Source organism: Hemiscyllium ocellatum, chromosome 9, assembly GCF_020745735.1.
Source record: "Hemiscyllium ocellatum isolate sHemOce1 chromosome 9, sHemOce1.pat.X.cur, whole genome shotgun sequence".
In the NCBI taxonomy this organism is placed as follows: Eukaryota; Metazoa; Chordata; class Chondrichthyes; order Orectolobiformes; family Hemiscylliidae; genus Hemiscyllium; species Hemiscyllium ocellatum.
In genome coordinates this window covers 84,178,044-84,200,076 of record NC_083409.1, presented here as the reverse complement: position 1 = coordinate 84,200,076, position 22,033 = coordinate 84,178,044, and the positions used below count along the sequence as shown (strand labels likewise).

The following is a 22,033-nucleotide window of genomic DNA, read 5'->3' as shown; positions in this document are numbered from 1 at the left end:
CTCTTTATTACCTCCATGAGGTCTTCTAGATTCCTGAAAAAGTTTCACATAGCCAGACCAGAGGGTCTTCTGTTGGCTCTGCTGGCTGAGCTTGTCTTGCTATAGACCATGTGACAACACAGTCAGCGAAAATGCCAGGTACTTTCTCCTGTAGCTGTTCCATTTCACTGACCTCAATGAACTTCTCAGAAACCACTGGCAATGCTTTCATCCTGCCAGGTCATTGTCAAGAAACAGATCAACCTCATCCACAGACACAGTAGAGACAACTCCGAAAGTCACTGTCCCAACACAAGGTTGCACTCTTGAAGCAGCTAGTAAAGGGAATGGCCATGTATCCTACTTCAATCTCTTTTACCAGAGCTTGAATTAATCAAGCATGACGGCAAATACCCTTGCCAACTTTTATAGATGCGCCATCGAGAGCATTCTGTCTGGATGTATCACTACCTGGTATGGCAACTGTATCATTCAAGAAGACGGTTACAGAGAGAGGTGAACTCAGCCCGGACAATCACAAAGGCCAATCTCCCATCTATAGAATCCATCTACCAGGACTGCTGTCAAGGAAAGGCCACCAGCATTCTCAAAGATCTAACCCACACTGGCAATGCTTTTCTACAACATCTACCATTGGGGAGAGGTACAGAAGCCTGAACATACGCACCAACCGGTTTTGAAACATTTTCTACCCTACTGTTGTTCGCCCACACCTGTGTTTTTGTTTTTGCCAATGTTTGCCGCTTATTTATTATCTATGCTACTTAACTATGTGATCTGCCAATATTGCTCGCAAGACAAAGCTTTTCACTGTGTCTCTGTACACGTGACAATAAATTCAATTCAATTCAATTCAGTGCAATGTATACCATTTTCTTCCATCTTTTCATGTAGGAGTTCATATTCATAAATATTAATCTCAGTCTGAAACTTGGATTATCAAAATGTGAAGTTTGGCCAACAGTTTATGAATTTAGTAACTGAGATAGACTTGAATTTGACATTGAGTCAAAGAAGGATGGACTCTAGATTCTGTTGGATTGAGCCAAGATGCTCATTGTTCTAATCTGACTCACCTTGTACTTGTCATTGAGTCATACTCTATGGAAACAGAACCTTTGTTCCAACTTATCTGTGCTGACCAGATATCCCAATCTGACCTAGTTCCATTTGCCAGCATTTGGCCCATATCCTTCTCAACCCTTCCTATTCATATATCCATCCAGATGCCTTTCAAATGTTGCAATTGTACCCTCCTCCCCCTCTTCCACTGGCAGATCATTCCATACATGCACAACCCTCAATTGAAAAACTTACCTTTCAGTTCTTTTTTATATCTTTCCCCTCTCATCTTAAACTTATGTCCCCTAGGTTTGGACTCATCCACCCTAGGAAAAAGACTGTGGCTATTCACCCAACCATGCCCCTCATGATTTCATAAACCTCTATAAGGTCTCCCCTCATATTCCGATGCTCAAGGGAAAGAGGTCCCAGCCTATTCAGCTCCTCCCTATAACTCAAACCCTCCAGTCCTGTCTTGATATGGCTACAGTTTGCAAGATGCTTTTATTTAAATCCTGGCAGAATCTGAGCAAAGTTTATCTTGCACTTGAAAGAGGGCTCAGATTTGGTTGATGTTCACTCTAAAGTTTATTCGTTTAGAAACTCATCAGGTGCTGATACTGATGTTGGTGTTTATGCTGGGACTACAATCATTTGTGCCCTCCCTGATCAAAGCCAGAGCTTTGGAATCAATGCAAGGACATATCATTTGCATGGTTCCAGTGGGAAGAGTATTAATTCAGTCCAGGAAAATAGGTGACTTCTTACCCATGGGAGAGTTGTCCAGACTCCCATCTGACCTTAGCCACCATTCTTTCTGGGTCACCAAGTGATTAAATAATCCAGATAGCAGCTGTCCTCTCCAATGCTCCAGGTACCTTGACCAGGTCTGGCTTCAATCAATAGGATACAAGCTGCTGTTGTGGAAGTCATTACATCTCATCAGCTTGCCACTGCAATATTGGATCCCAAGTAAGGCTCAGTGGAAGGATCTTCTGGCCTAGGAAGTCGTGCCCCTTACAGGGAAATGTGGAAATTGGCTGAAACAGTGGAGTTGAATGTGTGGTGCTGGAAAAGCACAACAGGTCAGGCAGCATCCAAAAAGCAGGAGAATCGACATTTCAGGATAAGCCTTTCATCAGGAATAAGGCTTGTGGGCCAGGGAGCTGAGAGATAAATGGGAAGGGGGTGGGGTTGGGGGGAAGGTAGCTGAGAAAGCGATAGGTAACCCCACCCATGTCCCATTTATCTCTCAGTCCCCCGGCCCACAAGCCTCATTCCTGATGAAAGGCTTATGCCCGAAACATCGATTCTCCTGCTCCACGGATGCTGCCTGACCTGCTGTGCTTTTCCAGCACCGCACTCTCAATTCTGATCTTCAGCATCTGCAGTCCTCACTTTTTCCTCCCTGAAACAATAGAGCTATGACACGACCCAGGTCTACTCAATCTACAGGGACTCCCATATTTTGCATAGACTAGGACAGTCCCTTCAGTGTAACTATATAGCCAAACTGTTGGTGCTTCAGTATTAAATGATTATTGAGCTTCAATACAGAGTATTGAAAGTGAGCAATGAACATAAGGTGCATCAGAAAGTTCATACTCAACCCTTTTTGTGAAACTCACCATTCCTTGGATTCATTTTGACATGGTGCAGTATGTTAATTGAGGATTTTCTTCTTCCTACACAAAAATGAGTTGGAGATGCCAATGTTGGACTGGGGTGTACAAAGTTAAAAATCACACAACACCAGGTTTTAGGCACCAGGTGAAAGAGCAGTGCTCCAAAAGCTAGTGTGCTTCCAAATAAACCTGTTGGACTACAACCTGATGTTGTGTGATTTTTAATTTTGTACACAAAAAATAATAATGACATTTGCATGTATGTGTGACATTGAATAAGTAATGAATAAGGTGAATTAAGTAATCATTCATAAATCAGAGCAAGGGATTATTGCATGTGTTATGCATTCAATGTGTTCAGTAACTTTCATAGTTTCTGTTTGTTCAACATAGCTGGGGTTAAAGTCCTCATTGCTGCACTTGTGTAATCACATGGGATTTTTGTTTATTCAGCAGGACAAGGGTTAAAAGACTAATCACAGTACATCATGTTCACTGTGTGCTGTAATTCAGCAGGGCAGAGGTATCCTGCTGTAACACTGGGGGTGTTAACCATGTGACATTTCTGATATAGAAATTAAATCAATGAGAAGAGGCAGGAATTGTGTTCAATTTTATAATTTTAAATTGATTCCTCTTGTAAAAGGAGGTACACTAAAAAAGGCACATGCACTTTTATTTGGGTCTAAAACATTTGATTAAGGAATTTTAAAACTATAGGACTTGAAGTCTTCTCCTCCATTTTTAGTTGTAACTTGTCTTAGCCCAAAATGCTTCCCAGCAGCATCTGTTTTGAGGTTATTCAAATTTTCATGTTAGAAGTGTGTTGTCAGTGAACTTGAATCACTGACTTCCACCTTTCTCCTGGGATCCTTGACAATCACAGTGACGTTGCTGAGAAGAATACTATCACACAGATGACCCTACTGGCAGCACAGTGGCTCACTGCTGCCTCACAATTCCAGGGACCCAAGTTTAATTCCAGGCGACTGTGCAAACTCCACACAGACATTCTCCCTGTGACTACATGGGCTTCCTCCAAGTGCTCCGGTTCCCTCCCAAAGTGCAAAGATGTGCAGGTTAGGTGAATTGACAGTTGCCCATAGTGTTCAGAGATGTGTTGGGTTAGACACATTAGTCAGGGGTAAATGTAGTGTAATAGAGTAGGGGAAGGGGTTTGGGAGGGTTACTCTTCGGAGGGTTGGCGTGGATCTTCTGGGCCTAATGGCCTTTTTCAACACTGTAGGGATTCTATGGAAAGGGGAATTTGAAAGAAATTTTCCAGGTTGTGTTTTTGAGGGCAAATCTGATAACATGAAAGAAGACCCCAAATCATGCTACTAATTTTTTTTAAAAATGGCATGCTGTATTAAACCCGCAATGTTTATTGGCAATGCACCTGATGGGCTGGACCATCCATCATGCTTCTGATATGGTTCGAAGACAGTTGACCCCTTTTAAAGAGAACTGTTGTGGTGCAGAGGTGGCCTCACTCCACCTTATGTTTGAAGAAACAATCTTAGAGATTAGCAGAGAATTATGTACATGTAGCTTCACCCAGCAGATGAGTACACCAGTGAGAGATTGTTACCCCATCCATCAGTTTGAGCACTCATTGCCTCCACCACTGGTGGAAAGTCACAGCATTGTTGAGCATATACAAGATGCATTTCAGTAAATCACCAGTGCTGCTTTGGAAAGATATTGAAAACCCATGATTTCAGTGACATAGGAAAAGAAGCACAGCCTTCACCTCCTGAAAGCTCCCATCGAAGGAACTTTGCTTCCTGACTTTGTGGTTCTTTCACTCTACTGTGACAAAACTCTGGAACCTCCTCCCTAGAACAACTAAGGATGTATTTCCCTTTTGTAGACTGCAATAGTTCAAGAAGATTGTTCAAAACAATACCCTCAGGGGAATTGAAGGATGAGCATTAAAGACAGACCTTGTCAGTAATGCTAATATCTCATGAATCAATAATAAAGATGTAGGATAGTGCAGATTTCTATAGAGAGCTCTGGAATCATATCTCTGATAGAGATAAATGTGAAAACTGACAGCAATCTACAGAAACCAACAAAGTGATCTGGACTGCCTGCTAGTGAACTTGTACACAACCTCAGAGAGGTCCAATTCCAACTGAGTAACATCTTTATGCATGACATTGAGACCATGCAGCTAAACATGGAAAGCTTGGTGATGTTTGTGAAGCTTCAGAGCAACAGAATTTCTGATAACGGGTCTGACTCTGGTTGCAGCTGCGTTCTTGGTTATGGGGGTCTGGATTACAAAGGTAGAGCAAGTGTGTGAGCAGAGCCTTTCAGCTCATCTGCATTCTGTTCTTCCACATAACATGGACAGTTCTCTGAGAGCGAATGTCATATCTTCTCCTGGGCTGACAGCATACCAATCTTTCAGCCAGCTGGACACTCAGTTCCAGCCAAAGACAAGTTCAAATATCCGTAGATGAAATGTCAATGGCCGGGTCCCTGTTTTGTTACAAACAAAAACAGAAATTGCTGGAAAAGCTCTACAGGTCTGGCAGCATCTGTGGAGAGGAATCATAGTTAACTTTCGGGTTCAATGACCCCTCCTCAAAACCCCTTATTGTTGTTCATCTTGGTTAACCCAAGTGTCTTCAGTGGAAAATTAGTGGCTATCCATCTCCCAATATATTAGCATTGAAGAACCATCTGGGTGGAGCACGAAAATAAATGAACAAACATTTGGAGAAGATATCAAGAGAAAAGAGGTCACAAAGGATGATGGTTATGGTTGTTGGAGGTTAGTTATTTCAGTACTAAGATTGAATGACAAAAATATAATTGTATTAGAGGCTGATCAGAAGAGGATTACTAAGATTGATATCTTCAATGCACAGATTGTCTTATCAGGAAAGTTCGTACAGGCTGGGCATGATCCTAGAAAACTGAGAGGTGACTTGAATGTACGAGATCCCCTATTGTCCTGACAAGTTGGATGTGAAAAGGATGTTTCCTGTTGTGGGGGAGTCCACAATTATTTTAAAATTAGAGGATATCTCTTTAGGACAGATAGGGACAATACATTTTCTTTCAGAGTGTTATGCATCTTTGCAAATCTCTGCCTCAGAAGCCGGTGGAGGCACGGTCATAATTTCAGTTACATCACACTGTAAACCTTTGCTATAAATTCTGTGTCCTATGACCTTATACTCTACAATCACCTAAAGAAGGAGTGGCGCTCCGAAAGCTAGTGGAGGACAGATTCCTGTTAGGCAAGATAATCAAAGATTATTGGGGGCAAAACATAAACTGATCAGCCATGGTCTTATTGAATGGTGGAGCAACCTCAAGGACCAAATTGTTTCCTTCTGCTCCTACATTGGATGTTGGCCCATTGATATGGAGGTGACATTTAACCAGAAGCCAAGTTGGACTAGACATTTAAATATTGTGGCTACAAGAGCAGATCAGATACTGGGAATTTACCTTCTGTCTTCTCAAAGTCTGTCAACCATCTACAAGTCACAGAATCATGGAATCACAGAATTGTTATAGCCCAGAACAAAGCCATTCAGCATTCTGTGCCTGCTTCGGTTCAACTACGCAGAGCCAATCTCCTGCCCTTTCTCCATATCCATGTACACTATTTCTATCCTAATAATCATCCACTACCCTCTTGAATGCCTTAATTGAACCTACCTCATTCACAAGCAATGCATTCCATACCTTGACTACTCACTCTGTGATAAAGTTTTTTCTTGCATTACCCTTGTTACATTTGCTCAAGACTTTAAATCAGGAACATGATTGAAAATTCTCCACTCAAGAAGTTCAACATCATTCAAACACAAAGCAGCCCACTTGAAAACCATTGGAATATACAAAGTTAAAAATCACACAACACCAGATTATAGTCCAACAGTTTTTTTTGAATGCACTAGCTTTCAGAGCGCCACTCCCTCATCAGATGGTTATAGAGTATAAGATCGCAGGAAACTAGTTTATAGCAAAAGTTTACAGTGTGATGTAACTGAAATTATATATTGAAAAAGACCTGGATTGTTTATTAAGTCTCTCATCTTTTAGAACGGGCATGTTGGTTTCAGTTCTTTTGTAAGTAAATTCCAGAACTTTCTTGATGTTACATTCTCAAGTGAACTTTAACAATAGGATTGAGAATGTAACATTAAGAAAGTTCTGGAAATTACATATGAAAGAGCTGAAACCAACATGCCAATTCTAAAAGATGAGAGACTTAACAAATGAACCAGGTCTTTTTCAATACATAATTTCAGTTACTTCACACTGTAAACTTCTGCTACACAGGGTGGTTCACATAGGGAATGAACTTCCTGAGGAAGTGGTGGATATGAGCATAATTACAATATATAAAAGAAATTTGGATAAGTACCTGAATAGGAATTGGAGGGATATGGACCAGGAGCAGGCAGGTGGGACTAGTTTAATTTGGCATTATATTTGGCATGGACTGGTTGGACTGAAAGGTATGTTTCCATGCTATATGACTTTGACTGTATAAATTCTTTGTCCTACGATCTTATACTCCACAACCACCTGATAAAGGAATTGCACCCCAGTGTAACACCGGTACCTCCAAATCATGACTGGAATGTAACATCACCTGCTGGTTCTCCTTTAATCCATACACCATCCCAGACTGGAAATATATCTCTGTTTCTGTCTCTGGGTCAAAATCCTAGTATGTAACTACATAACCTGGACTAAAAAGGCAGCTCACCAGCTTTTAAAGGCACTAAGGATTTGGCAATGAATGCTAACTTAACCAGTTTTTTTTTGCTCCTTTAACAAGTTTATGCTGTCCTTGGTTTCTTTTTCAAAGACATCATAAACATAGAGTTGCCCAGAGGTCTAGGTTTGAAGGGTTTAGGGTCAGTTTGATTGTAGCTAACAGATACTGCCTCAGGAAAAGACTTTCAAGTTTAAAAAAAAACTTGTACGATGAAAGGGCAGTGGCCAGTTCTCCCAGCTCAGCTTTATTCTGGTTTGATTTGGTTTGGTTTTAGCAGTCTGGCTGTTCAGTGAAAGCAGTCAGTCATTGTGAAACAGCTAGACCCAAAGAAGCAGGTCCACGGTGATCCTCTCTCTCTGACATCTCTCCTGTAAGAACCTGAATTGGATTTTTCCTTTTTATGCAAAGGGATCTTTATGGGGATTGTTGCAAGTATTTGGAGCAACATCATTAAAGTGTGATGATCTGTTGGGTTTTCAGATAAATTTGGTTATTCTATATTCTGCTCTCTTTTGTTTGTGTTTTTTTCACTAATCTTACAAGTAAATTCTGCTTTATTTAAAAACTAAGTGGTTGGGCCAGCTCCATCGCTCCTAGAATATCCACTATACGCCTGCTTAAAACAACTGGCAAAGTTAGGGTCCGGGCTATATTCTTGATATGTTCTGAGGGAGTCTGGCCTGGTCCATAACACCAGGGACACCTTCTTTAATGACTTTTTAAAAAACATTTCTGATCAATTGGTTCTCCGCAAATCAGCTCAGTAACAATATTGTCTAACATCTCCAGAGTATTAGTCCAGGCCTCTCAATTACTACTCCAGTAATAGAACTACTCAGTTACTGTTAGCTTTTCTCCTTACTCATGGTGAAATGTTAGCACTGAATCAAAATGAAATTTGATCATAATGAAGACAATGTAAAGCAAAGCCAAGGGATCTATTGATCAAAGGGAAACTAGACAAGCTTATGAGAGTAAAGGGAATAATTCCTTATAATGGTAGGGTTAGATGACAAAAGATGGGAGCTGTTGTGAGTGGAGTACAAATACTGGTTTAAGTTTTTTCAGTTGGATGGCCTAGCCTATGTCTAATAGGCAGCAGATCCAATGTGACCTATTTAACAAAAAAAAATCAGTGAATTTAGCATTCTTTTGGTACATTACACAGAAGAAAGCATTTTGTCAGAGGTGCATTTAGCTGTAAAGATCATCACAGGAAATACTGCAGAAACCTCGGACTATGATTCAGAATTTATTATGGATTCTCTGTTCAGCATGTAGCAGCACTTTATGTATCTTCTGTTCTCAGGCCTAACTTTCAAGAGAAAGCAAATCATTGTTAATCAACGGGCTGTACGGGACAATCAAGCCTCAGTCTGTTAAACAGTGCACTGTTCATTCATATATTAAGTAAATAACAACTTACTGGACATTTGACTACTCAGAATTTTCTCAAAGGTTGTGACATTGGGATCACATGTGGGTCTTGTTTCTGTATGAAGGGGCAGTGGGATCACAGAAGGAATCTTCCTGAAGTTGTCTTCTTAATGGGAAGCTGATGGTGTAATGGTAATGTCAGGGACTAATAATCCAGAAATCCTAAACTAATGCTTGGAGGATATGAGTTCAATCCCCACCAAGGCAAACAGTGAAGTTTGAATTTAATTAAAAGAATTTTGAATTAAAAGCAAGTCTGATGATGACTATGTAATCACTGTCAATTGTTGTAAACTCTATCTGGTTCAGTAATATTCTTAGGGGTAGAAATCTGCCATTTTTACCTGGTCTGGCCTACATGCGACTCCTGATCCACAGCAATATGATAGACTCTTAAATGCCCTCTGGATTATAAGGGATAGGCAATAAATGCTGGCTGAGCCAGCGACACCTGATTCCCATGAACAAATACAATTTTTTATAAATGCCTGCTATCTAACTAACGAAAACAATTTGGCTCTCCACACTCCTGGCTCAATCAGAATCCCAGTCCTTCCACTGTGGGATTGGGTGGGAAGTCATTCCACCAACAGAAAATGGCAGGGTAATTTCCCTTCTGCAGATTGTGCCAGGCATTGTTCCAGCCTGCCTCAGTGACATTTTACCTTCACCCCACCCCTCACACCTCCTTCTGATCTGTCACCAGTGGGCTGGTAGTTTCTCACTGCTGAAGTCAGTAATGCAAGGAGAATTCATAATATATCATGTGATACTTTCCAGTTGGCAATACGTAGAGTGAGGAATCTCTGGTACAATCCTTGCGATGCTGCCTTTGTGAGAATGCAAAACCTGTTGAAAGGAATAACAAGTAATCCTGAAACAGGTTAGAAACAGTTAAGATAGTAAAACAGCATTCAAACTAACTGTTGGTCAACTATTCAATTGAAAATAAATTAACATTATATTATCATCACTTGAAGCTTTAACTGATACCCTGAGCTAGTTGATAACAGATGGCAAATTTTATGTGGACATGGTCAGTAAAATCCACTGGAGTGCGTGGAATAATGGGCTGGTGTAACAACTTAACTCTTTGAATGCTCCCAGATCCTTTTCAGCATCAGGATCCACACTGCTTCCTCTCTGCAATTTTACATTCTTAAAGATGATTTGATCAGAACCTATCTTGGTGTTCACAGATTCGGAAAGAAACCTTTAAAAAATTATAACATTAGTTGTGGAACTCACTCTGATCAAAGCCCTTGAGAGGATGTGGAACTCACTCTGATCAAAGCTCTTGAGAGGATAGGTCTGATGCCTTAAAACTTCCTCCTGTTATTGTAGAATTGAAGAAATATGGATGGTACAACACAGAAGACTATTTAGCCTGACACCTCTACTCTTTAAAGAAAATATTAAATGGATTAGGAGGCTCCAGGTGGGGCACTATGACAAAAAGAAACAAAAGAGTTAATGGAAACTTTTCAAACTTAAATTAAAACATTATTTCGGGGGGACAATGCACTGCACTCCCTAGAAGGCTCATTGGTCATAAAAGTACCTGTCACCTCCATGCTGGCTCTTCAGGAAAACAACTCAATTAATTGGACTAAAAAATCTGAGCAGATGGAGTGCAGGAAAATGGGAGGAAGAACAGAAAAAGACGTACTATTACTTAAATGCAGAGATTGTAGATTGCAGTCGTACAAAAGCATTCTGTGTCTCCTTCTACATGAATCACAAAGAAATAGTCAACATTCAGATACAACAAGGGTTTAGGAAGTCAAATGGAATGTGTTTATTCCAATGAGCAAGGCTTGTTCCAACTGTACTCCTGGTGCATTGTATATAATTTTGGTCTCCTTACTTCAAGAGGGATATAATTAAGCAGTTCACTAGGTTGATTTGCCCGAAATGTCAATTTTCCTGCTCCTCGGATGCTGCCTAACCTGCTGTGCTTTTCCAGCACAACTCAGATCTAAACTCTGGTTTCCAGCATCTGCAGACCTCACTTTTGCCTGCCTGATTGCTGGGATGAAGGGGTTTGAATTTTATATACAGGAAGGTTGGCCCTGTATTGATTGGAGTTTAGAAGTATAAGAGATGATCTTTTTGAAATATATGAGATTAGGAAGGAGTTTGACAAGGTTGATGCAGGGAAGATGTTTCCTTTCCAAAGAGACATAGTTTTAAAATTAGGAATTTTCCAATTAAAACTGAGATTAAGAATTTCTTCAGTATAATACATCCCTTGTTTGTAATTCTCATTCCCCGGTGAGCTGGGTCATTGAATATATTCAAGGTTGAGCTGGAGAGATTATTGATTGACAGGGAGTTAACAACTTTGGGGCAGGCAGAGAAGTGAAGTGAAGGCACAATCAGATCAACCAAGGTTTAAGGAGTCGCAAAGCAAGTTCAAGGAGCTGAATGTCCCACTGTTGCTCCTATTTCTCATGCTATTTTGTTTGAATTCCATGGTGTCACTCTCAACACTCCTCTAAGTTTTTCCCCTTGTGGTATTTATCTAATTTCCTTGGTGCTGTCAAATTTGCTTCCACCACCTTTTTATTCCAAATTACAACAACTTGCTGCATAAAATTTATTTTTTTAATGTTCCCTGGAATTAGAATGTAAAAGATCGAATTCAACAAGACTGTGGCTAATCTGATTGTGATCTTACCTTTTTTTTCTGCCTGAACCCTATAATCCTTCACTCCTTTGTCAATCAAAAATCTGTCTATCCCAGCTTTGAAGTATTCAATGATAGTATCTAACATTCTTCCCTATCATCCCAAACCCAGATCCTCTGGTTACCAAGCCTTTTGCAACCAGAAACCTTTTCTACTTATTTACTCAAATTGTACAAAACTTTGAGCACCTCATGCACTGCTCCATGTATTAATCTTCTCTGCTTTAAGGACTATAACTCAACATAATGACTCCAAATGACAGATGTTCACCATCTCTGGTACCACTATAGTAAATTTCCTTCACAATCTTTCTAAGATTTTGATATCTTTCCTAAAGTGTGGTGTCCAAAAGTGAATTGGTTTAGCCAAAGTCAATTAATGTTTTCCAGTGGTTTTGCAAAATTTTGATGCTCTAGCAATATCATGATGATCATGCGTGTTGTGCCTATTGGCAGGTTCTTGCCTTGTTAAAGCCTTCCCATGTCTTTCTCTATCCTGTGGCAGCCTTTTCATTTGCCATTAATTTCCTTACATTGTCAATTAATCCGCCATGGATACTCTCTCCCCTCTCCTTCCTTTATTGCCTTGAATTCTTCCTTCCATCACATCACTTACAATGTTATTCCTTCCTAAAATGTGCTCTATCCAGGTTCTGTCTCTGTTCCTATCACAGTCAACAAATTTCTCTGTTCATTCACTCTCCATACATTTAAGTATTTTTTTTGCCTCTCTGTCCAACTGACCCTTTCTATTTTCCTGTAAACTCACACTTGAAAGTGATTTAGCAATTTGTTCTCATTTTTTGCAGAGCCTGAGTTTCACATCCATACAGAACAACACTCCAAATCAAGGCCTTTATAAGTCACTTCCTGAATAGCTTATTCATGTCTATCTAGCAACCGTCACTTCTTACCAAATTTGGGCGTATATTCTATGCATCTATTAATGAAGCAAAGAGTCCCAAGTACAATTTTAATGGCCTTCTCAATTTATGTTGCCACTATTAAACATTTATATACTTAAATCTGCATCCGTGTCATTATGTAGTACATTTCAGAATTTCCTGTCTTGTTATCTATAAACATTGTATGCCCAAGTCCAGATCATTAATATAGATCAAAGAGAGCAATGGTTCTAATATCAACTTCTAGAGAACATGATTGAAAACTTCCCTTCGGTCTATAAAAAAACCATTCACGGGGTGGCACGACAGCTCAGTGGTTAGTACTGTGGCCTCATAGCACCAGTGACTCGGGTTTGATTCCTGCTTTGGGTGACTGTCTGTGTGGAGTTTGTATTTTCTCCGTTTCTGTGTGGGTTTTCTCTGGGTGCTACTGTTTCCTCCCACAATCCAAAGATGAGCAGGTCAGGTGAATTGCCCATAGTGTTAGATACATTGGTGTAGGGTAATGGGTGTGGGTGGGTTCAGAGGGTCAGTGTGGACTTGTTTGGCCAAATGTTCCTTGGAATTAGAATGTAAGAGATAGAATTCAATAAGACTGTGGCTAATCTGATTTTGATCTTAACTTTTTTGCCTGAACCCTATAATCCTTCACTCCTTTGACAATCAAAAATCTGTCTATCTCTAATCTAATCTAACTTCTATGCTTTACTTTCTGTTCCTTGGCCAATTTTGCATCCACATTGACCCTTTAATTCCCTATGCTTTAATTTCACTAAAGTTTATTATGTGGCATTTGTCAAATGTCTTTTGAAAATCTATATGCATATCAGCCTCTACCAACCCACTCCATTAGTTCATCAGCAAGTTCAGTCAACTTATTTAAACATGATTTGCCTTCAAAAACTCTGTGCTGATTTTTAGTTTTCAGTCCATTTAATTCCAAAACCCAACTACTTTCACTGCAGATCATTATCCCTGAAAGATTCCTCACCGTCAACGGGCTGACCAATACATGAAAGATATTAAAAGAAAGGAAACAAGATTACATTCCTAAAATGGGAAGTCAATATTGTTTAAATGGAGTCACTAAGATGAAAATAAACATGAAATCAGGGAATGAAAGTTAGTCGAAGGGGAGTGGAATGTCACATGACAGAGGTAGGGGACAGCAGATCAAGATGAGGGAGATCTTCAGATCTGTACAGTCCGAAATATGCCACACAAGACTTAAGGCAGGCAGAAATCAATGAAAAGATTTGAATCTATTTATAGACATGCAAGCAGCCATTAGGTTTGCTTAGCTGCTTAAGTGTCTAAAATGAGGTTGGTGATGAATTGGATTTTACAGCATACTGAACGATTAGCGATAAAATGTTATGAAAGTTGAGTTATAAGAAAAAAAACTGAAGAAAATGAAAATCCTTGTCTATATAGGTCATCAAAAGATAGACATTGTCTGTTTATGCTGGCAATATAAGACTTAAATGACAGTTCAAGCCGCTTACACTGGGTGGGGTTCCTCTGGCTGACTCATAAGCATTATCATCGATAAGAATTCCCCACACAGCAGGTGAAAGTTACATAGCCTGCTGAACTTCACAGCTCAGTAAGCCAGTTCAAGAGCAAGGTGGGAGTTTGCAGACTCTGCTGTGATTCTGTCTCAGAGAAACTATTTATTGACAGCAATTAATTCTCCACTTCCATTATTCCACCCCCTTTCCTTCTTGTCCCTTATCCTCTGGCTACACTGCACCAGGGTGGAGTTCTGATTTTTTTTTAAGAAGCCATGAATGATCTGAGAAGGCTTATTATTTCCAGCCACTAACCATGTCCCTGCCCTAAAAAGGAGGAAGGAGGAGTTTCAGGGGGCTGTCCTTTATAAAACAAAGTCATTTTTTTCTTCAGAAGAAAGTTGAATGCAATTGACCACCAGATGGGATGTTGTAGCAATGAAGTAATGATGTTGAAATATGTTCCTGTTGAACATGAGTCGTCTGAGGGGAAGACCGGCTTGATTGTGAGTAACAATTCAAAACAAGTCTTCCTAAGTGTAAGTCCTTTCACTTTAATCTTTCTCATTTTGAGACACGCATGTACAGCTCAGGCTTACTGTGTCTATGAGTAAGTTACTTCTGAAAAATGTTCAGTTAAAAGCAGGCTGCTGCTGTCTATAATGTTTGCCTTTGACTCGTTTTGAAGGGGTGTGGGTTTCTGTACAAATAAAATTGCACTTGTTGCTAAATTTAGTTCACAATAGTCCTTTATCCTGGCAAATCTTTTGATCAAAAATTCTTTGTCATGACGTATTTATTATAAGAAATAGCATTGAATGGTCCATTTTGGCACGACAGTGAGACAGATTCTGAAGGCAGCAGTTCATTTGTGCCAAATACGATGTGTACGTGGCTGATGGGGTCGCTTTAGTATATGTGAAGCAACTACCTTTGTCTTTTCAAACATGGCTGGAGTGAACTGCAAAATTTACAGGAGGGAAATGAGCCTGAAAATATATCTGCCCGCAACAAAGTTTTACCTTTCCTTAATGTCTCCTTTTTTTTAACTCTTTCCATGACTAGTCCTGTCTGCATAGACACCTTTATTGCATTGTTGAGTTTTCATGTTATTAATCTGTAATCCGCAGAAGCTACCACTAAATTCTGTTTCTCTTTATTGAAAAAGTATCAACATTGTCTTGTTGAAACTTCATATTCTGGTCCACATCATTAATTCACCAACTGAATGATTACATTTTCATTTTCAAAAAGTTAAGGAAGACTGAACGCATAGGTTCGTGGTACATTAAAGGTAAAATTTGCTAAGATTGGCTGGAATTAGAATGACTTCCAGTTAGAGATGATCAAAAAACCAAACACTAGTCATCGTCACTGCTCCAGTTAAATGAAGTAAACTCTTTTTTCAGGTTTAAATGCTTGCAAATTGTATTTTCCCGAGCTTACGAAGTCTACCTAATTAAATTATTCTGACTGCAGTGAAATTGATGAGATTTTGCTGTTAGCATTTAAGGTATTGAAGGAACATCAATTTATTGTGCAACAATGATAAAAGAAATGGTGTCCTTACTCCAACCAGTGTGGTTTTCCTGAAGAAGTTATCAATGACTGAACTCTGAGTGCAATGAAACCAACTCTACCAATGCACTTTTAGAAGCCTTCTGATTGATTTTTGAAAACTTTCTTCTGCTTTGATGATGGGTTTTCCCTCTTTTGTTGGAACTTACAGCCTAATGTTACTATTATAAATTTATGACCACGGTGAAGAAATTAGTTCTGGAAGAGAGGATTGGATTGATATTCAGTTTCAGCAAGGACTGTAATAAAACAAAATGATATAATGAAATGTTTGTTGTAACAAAATTCTCACTGTAACTTGATTATTTCTATTTTATTTCCACTTAAAAGAAAAACGAGTGAGCGCATGAGACAAGAAGATAGGCAGTATGGGAGAAAAAAATAAGCACATTATAAAACTTGAGAAAATAAAGACAGGAATTCTGACACAAAATGCACTGAAGAAAATCTTGAGGAAAATAATAAAATATTCTCTGAATTTACTTATAATGGGGGTTAAAAGTAACTTTTCCTTCAGAGAGTTTCTTGTTGGCCAAATCCTACAACCTTTCACCCATAATTAGAACATTCTGAGTTGAGCTGCATTTTTGCATGGTCATTTTCTTGTGATTCAAGTTCAGGATAGGAAAAGATTATTGATATAACACATTGTATCTTCAAGTTTTGCTTTGACTTTTGGAGCTCCATAACTTGTATCTGTAATTATTGATCCCTTTCCTCTCAACATCACTGCTACTTACTGATATAATATTATTAATACGAAAGCTGCCTTTTGGTCCTAAAACCTCAGTGTTTTTTAAATTAAAAATTAAAAATTAAATAAATAGTTCATTTATCTTTAGATATGCACAGGTTTAAGGTATTCTCATCAAGTATATTCAGTAAAATCAGATGGGCCTGGAGGGGAGGTACTCCACCCTCGAAAGAAGCTGGTATTTGGATTTTTTAAAAACATGTCTATCGTGAGTCTCCACTTACTGTAGACTTGTATATATGTGTACTGACAGGTTTATGGGAGAGAAGAGCTATGTTCAGTCTGTTGACCTCCAGAAAGGTACAGATTCCAATGTTTAGTAAGTCATTTATTCATTCTGTAATTGTATGAGTGAATTGGCATCTGCGCGGTGTTCCACGTGTACAAAGTTAGACGTACGCAGAACATAGTAGTATCGTTACAATAGATATAACTACATAGGGGCCTATCTGAGTGGAGGTGTATTTTGATAATGTAGTGCCTGTGTCGACCAAATATATTCACTTATGAACTTTATACAATCAAGAGATAAAGGGAGACACAGAGTAATTCCTGAAAAAACATACACATGCCGTTGTTCATTGTGACCAGTACCAGATGCAATGAAGTAGCTATTAAATAATGTATTTAGATTGTTGCCATTACGTAGACTTCTTTGGGAATGGGGTTCAACCTGAGGGCTTTGACATTATGTTTTCAGAAACTTATTATTAATGCAGATCAGCTTATGGGTCCTGTTCCTCTCCCGTACAGCTATTTGTTATAAATAATTAACGCTGTTTTGGTGCTACATTTTATACATCAATATAGGGGTTTCTTGGAGAACAATTGTGTCCTTTTTTTTAAATATGCAATATGATTTTGCTTGTACACTCTGCATTTTCCAATCTACTGTCCTTTGGTGGAGGAAAGTAGATTCTCTGCTTCTGATTTCTCCTTAAAAAATTTCAAAGGGGTTACAAACAAATGGGATTCCAAATATGCTGTCTTGCTAAAGGAACAACTCATTTAAACATATCACAGACAGCCCAATAAACCCATTGCCCTTCTTAAACAAACAAATTCAAATTAATCGCCTGAAGCATTTGAGTGTGTCATTAAATCCTTCAAAAACTGATATGGATGTCAGACAATTATCTTCTTTTGTGAATTTCCAAGGTACAACACCCTAAAGTAGATCAGGGAATTATGAAAAGTGCTTTCTTTGCTGTTTATACTTTGAATACCTGATTGACATTGACATTGAAGAAATGTTACTATCGCATGTGACAATGTTAATCCTAAGAAAGGCCTTCATTCATGGATTTGAAAATATATTTCTGTTCCTTCCAATGCTTGATGACTGAAAAAGCCAGTGTTCCATCTTGTTTTAGTTATTTTTAACTGAATCCTTGCTGGGCCTTTGTTGAATCATATGAAAACAAACCAAAGGCCTGGTGAAATGTGGCATTTGTGTGCTAACTCGCTGTGCCACAGCGTGGCACAATCAGCAGATTTCCCCACCCCTGTATAATGAGTTCCAAATTCAGCACAGTCCACAAAAGATGGGAAAAATTTAATGACTTCTGATGCCTCTCAAAAGCAGTCCAACAACACTATTTACATATTAGGAATGGGTGTGTTCCCACTCCAAAACAGCAAAGAGCATATGACATGGCTGGAAGCGATGATAGATAAAGGAAATTCTTTGAAAGATTAAATCTGCAGAGGACATGAATTTTCATCACTTTTATTATAACAATGCCTATTTATTCACTAGTCGTTAGGACTTTGTCTAACCCAATTAAGCAAAACTCCAGTCTGAATGAGCCTATAGGGATCACTGGTTGGTGACTTCTGAATGTATGTAATTAGCCTTAACTCAGTAAATAGATTATAGCAAAAGGGAAACGCAGCTGTAATTGTTCCAGTAAAGGAAGCAGACACCCATACCCCACAGGGTTGTAAAATGGCTCCTGCGGAGGAGGTATAGAAGAAGGCGGAATTTAGAGTAAACATGATAGAACTATGAATTTTCAGTGACCAGCCTCAATCTGCAACAAGTTTATACCATTTAACTTCTATGTGTCAGAGCTCTAAAAGGCCACACGATCATGAGGGAAATTATAAGCACAACGATAATGATCCCTGGAGCCACACAACTCACATGTCTAAGTTTCAGATTATTGCAGAAACATGATTGCTCCCAAAATGGTAGAAACAAAATCTTACTCCACATCCATGCTTCCATGACTTATTAACATTTAGCTGTTGCAAATCTGAGCTCAGAAATGCTTATCGAGTCCTTACTTGTTTCTAACTTGGTAGTGATATGACCCTCCAGTAATACTTGCCTTTTTAGCACATTGTCAAACTCGCGTTAGATTGGGAGAAACTGTTCCTCTCATGAAAGCAACAGGAACCGAGGGGGCATTGAGTTAAAGTGATCTGCAAAAGAAGCAAACGTGAAGTGAGCAAAAATCTTTTCATTCAGCGAGTAGTTAGGGTACAGAATGCATTTCCATGGATGTGTGATGGTAACATGTTCAACTGAATCATTCAAGAGGATATTGGATAATGTTTTGAATAAAATAATATACAAAGGTGTGTAGAAAAGGCAGAGGATTAATAAAATCCATTTAATGAACAAGTACAGACTGAATAGCCTTCTTCTGTGATTCTGCTTAACATAGTTCAAATCCAGCATTGTTCAAAATGTCAAATATAATGTAAAATGCCCTCTTGAAGCCTCATACTCTGGGATAATCCACACTCACAATCTCCATTCACTATTTAATACCTGGAATACTATATGTGCACTCAGTATTGACGTGTGCTCACAGTTCATTTGACTTTGTGAGATAGTTTAAGTTGAGGCATAGCTAATTGATATCCTGCGATACATCTCTCATACTTTATTTTCTCTGGTGAAGTATTTTAAACAAACTGAAATCCAAATTAAGAAAAAGAAACGTAAGTTACAATGCTGAATGGACATTGCTGGATGGTTGAGTGTTTGTAGCAGTTCCACGTTAAGGTACAGAAAGAACCACTCCCTGGTTTAAAAACTGAAGCAATATTAGCATTGACATCAATTTTGTACCAACTTTGAAGGCCAGGGCATGATTTCAGCCAGGATTATCCTGGGTGGATATGGTAGCAAAAAGAGAATATAATCAACATTGCTCCATAGATCAACAACAAGTGTTCACACCATCATAGCATTAACGATCCCAATTTATCTGCAAAATGAGGATACACCTTCCAATTTATATCCACTGTATAGATAGAATGCTGAAGAAGACTTCTTTTGTTGATTTATAGCTCAGTTTAGAATGTTGTGATGCATCTTACTTACAGATTTATTTTAATTATATTTTAGATAAATTTTAATGACCTTCAACTTAAACTTCCAATTTGAGATATTGAAGGGAAACTTTTAACTGCTGATTTGTTGGTAACGCTTGCAGCAACGTGATGCAACAGGCTTCCATTGCTGAACCTCAATTCAATGCTATTAGAATCATAGAATTGTTCTAGTACAGAAGTAGACCATTCAGCCCATTGGTTCTGAGTTGGCTATCTGCAAGGACAACCCAGCTAGTCTCACTTCTAAACCTTTTTCCCATAGTTCCCGCAAATCTTTTCCCTTCAGATAATTATTCAATTTTCTTTAAAAGCTATGCTTAAATCTTCCATCGTCACAATCTCAGACAGGGCTTTCCAGATCCTCACCCTCACTGTGTAAAACTGTTTTGTTCATGTTGCTTTTGGTTTATTTGCCATTCACTTTATATCAATGGCCTCTGAATCTTGACTCTTCAGATTTTCCTCATCTACTCTGTCAAGTCTCTTCGATTCTGTGTGATTTGCAAGGCTTTCACTGGTTCCAACAGAACTGCACCAGAAAAGCCACACAGTCATGCTCCAAACCTTGATTCCCTAAAGGAAACCTGCAACACATACACGCTACAGTATTCTTTGATATTTAGGTGAGATTCAATTTTATCAATGTTATATAGATAAGAACAGATACATTTAGCAAATTCAACTATTCTGATTTCTGAAATGCTCGCAAAAAGCCAACAAAATATACCAATGAAAGAAAATAGTTTTTGAGATGGATATGGTTACAGATCAATCATATAATGTAATATAAGGAAACACTAAACACTATGAAAATATTGCCACATTTTTGAATGAGCAGAATGTGATTTATACCAAACTGCATGCAATTCTCTATAAAAATGTCAAATAATATAATAACTTTGAAATTGAAGTTGCAGAAAATTTATTTTGTTTATGAGTTCCAGTTGTCAGTACTTGTGTCTCTGGTATTTCTAAAATGTCTTTTCCATTATAATTTTAGTTGTTGTATTATGTTAACGGATGCCATTTTTTAACCTTGTGTGTTTATATTGTCTTAATGGATATCGGACTGAATTTAATGTAACTTCATATAAATGGATCCCAGCTTCAAACCTGCCATGTAACCTCCCTGAACTGGGTGTCAACACATTTTAAAAAGCAATAATAATTCTTATTATAGAGGCTGAATATTTTTCATTGTACTGTTTAGAATTAGAGATTTGGAATTAAACAGTTATTTCTTCATTGATTCTTTAAGATTAGAATTCCATCAATTATTATTTTTGCAAGTTGTTATTGGCAAGTTGTTGCCTATTTTCCAAGCATGTAGTTAGGGACGGAAAGGTTTGCTCCTGATGTGTCCCAGTAGTCTTTTCTATTCAACCGGTCATTTTTGAGTCCTGTCTGATACAGATAACTCCACATATCTCACAGCACCTTTGTGCTGACCCTTGTACTCGTATTGAATTTAAGAGGTACAAGGGAAAAGTTTGTTGTCAGGCATTATACAATTCTTCTCTGTTTTGTTACCAGTTCCTACATTATGTAAATTATAGATGCACTTTAAATGTGCATATTAGTGATTAAAACAGAAGTTAGGAAAACCTATTATTTGAAGTACTTCACTGACATGGAGCTGTTCCGAGTGCGTTACTAATTGGAGTTTTTCCTGGCATTAGATCAAAGAAGATTTTCATTAGCAAATTACTGAAATAATTGTGTTTTTTTAAATTTGTTTCTGACCTTGAAGCTTTCAAATGTGCCTAATTCATATTGCGCTAATCTGTCTGGTACATACATAGGCAACATGTACATTTTAGAAAATGATCCATTGAAACTAAAGTGTTCCTTTCACAAGGTAAGAAGAAAGGCAACTTTTTAAAACAGTATTAACCACTCCAAAGTGCTAGATGACAAATATCACATTTATACTAGGGAGAACAGAACATACTAGGAAGCTGTTGAAAACTCAGTCCTGCCCGGAATGTCTTAACATACATGTCTAGTGCACATTTAGTATGAGGGAATCATTCTCGTTCGTATGGTAGCAGCTGTGCAGCTTGTGAAGAAATTGGCATACTATTCCATTGAGGTGTACTAGCTGTGAGTGTTCTTTTAGCTTAAAGCACTGAATTGTGGAAGCATCCCATATTTGTTTTCCATGAGATGCATTAATTATGCAAACGTCGGACAAAAAGTATGAATAAAGCAATAAAACTAAATAACTGAGTAGACCATTCAGCAAAAATGATGCACACAACAATGAGGCTGAGTGCTGACCAAAGTGGTAACAAATGTGTAGGGACATGCAGAATTAGAAGCCATTTCATTTTTCTGCTTAATCCAGGACCCAAAAAGTAGCAAAATC

General features: G+C 38.5%; 1 long non-coding RNA gene across 3 annotated transcripts in view; it reads left to right on the top strand.

Moving 5' to 3' along the window:
• Window positions 1–22,033, top strand: part of LOC132818792 (uncharacterized) — a 93,692-nt gene that overhangs the window by 4,253 nt on the left and 67,406 nt on the right. Inside the window, exon 1 of one of the 3 annotated variants that reach the window (XR_009645024.1) lies at window positions 14,133–14,491. The exons of 1 other annotated variant lie outside the window; for it this stretch is intronic. This is a non-coding gene — a long non-coding RNA (uncharacterized LOC132818792). Of the gene's footprint in view, window positions 1–14,132; window positions 14,525–22,033 lie in introns of those variants that run through there. One more of the 3 variants, XR_009645023.1, reaches the window with a different exon arrangement.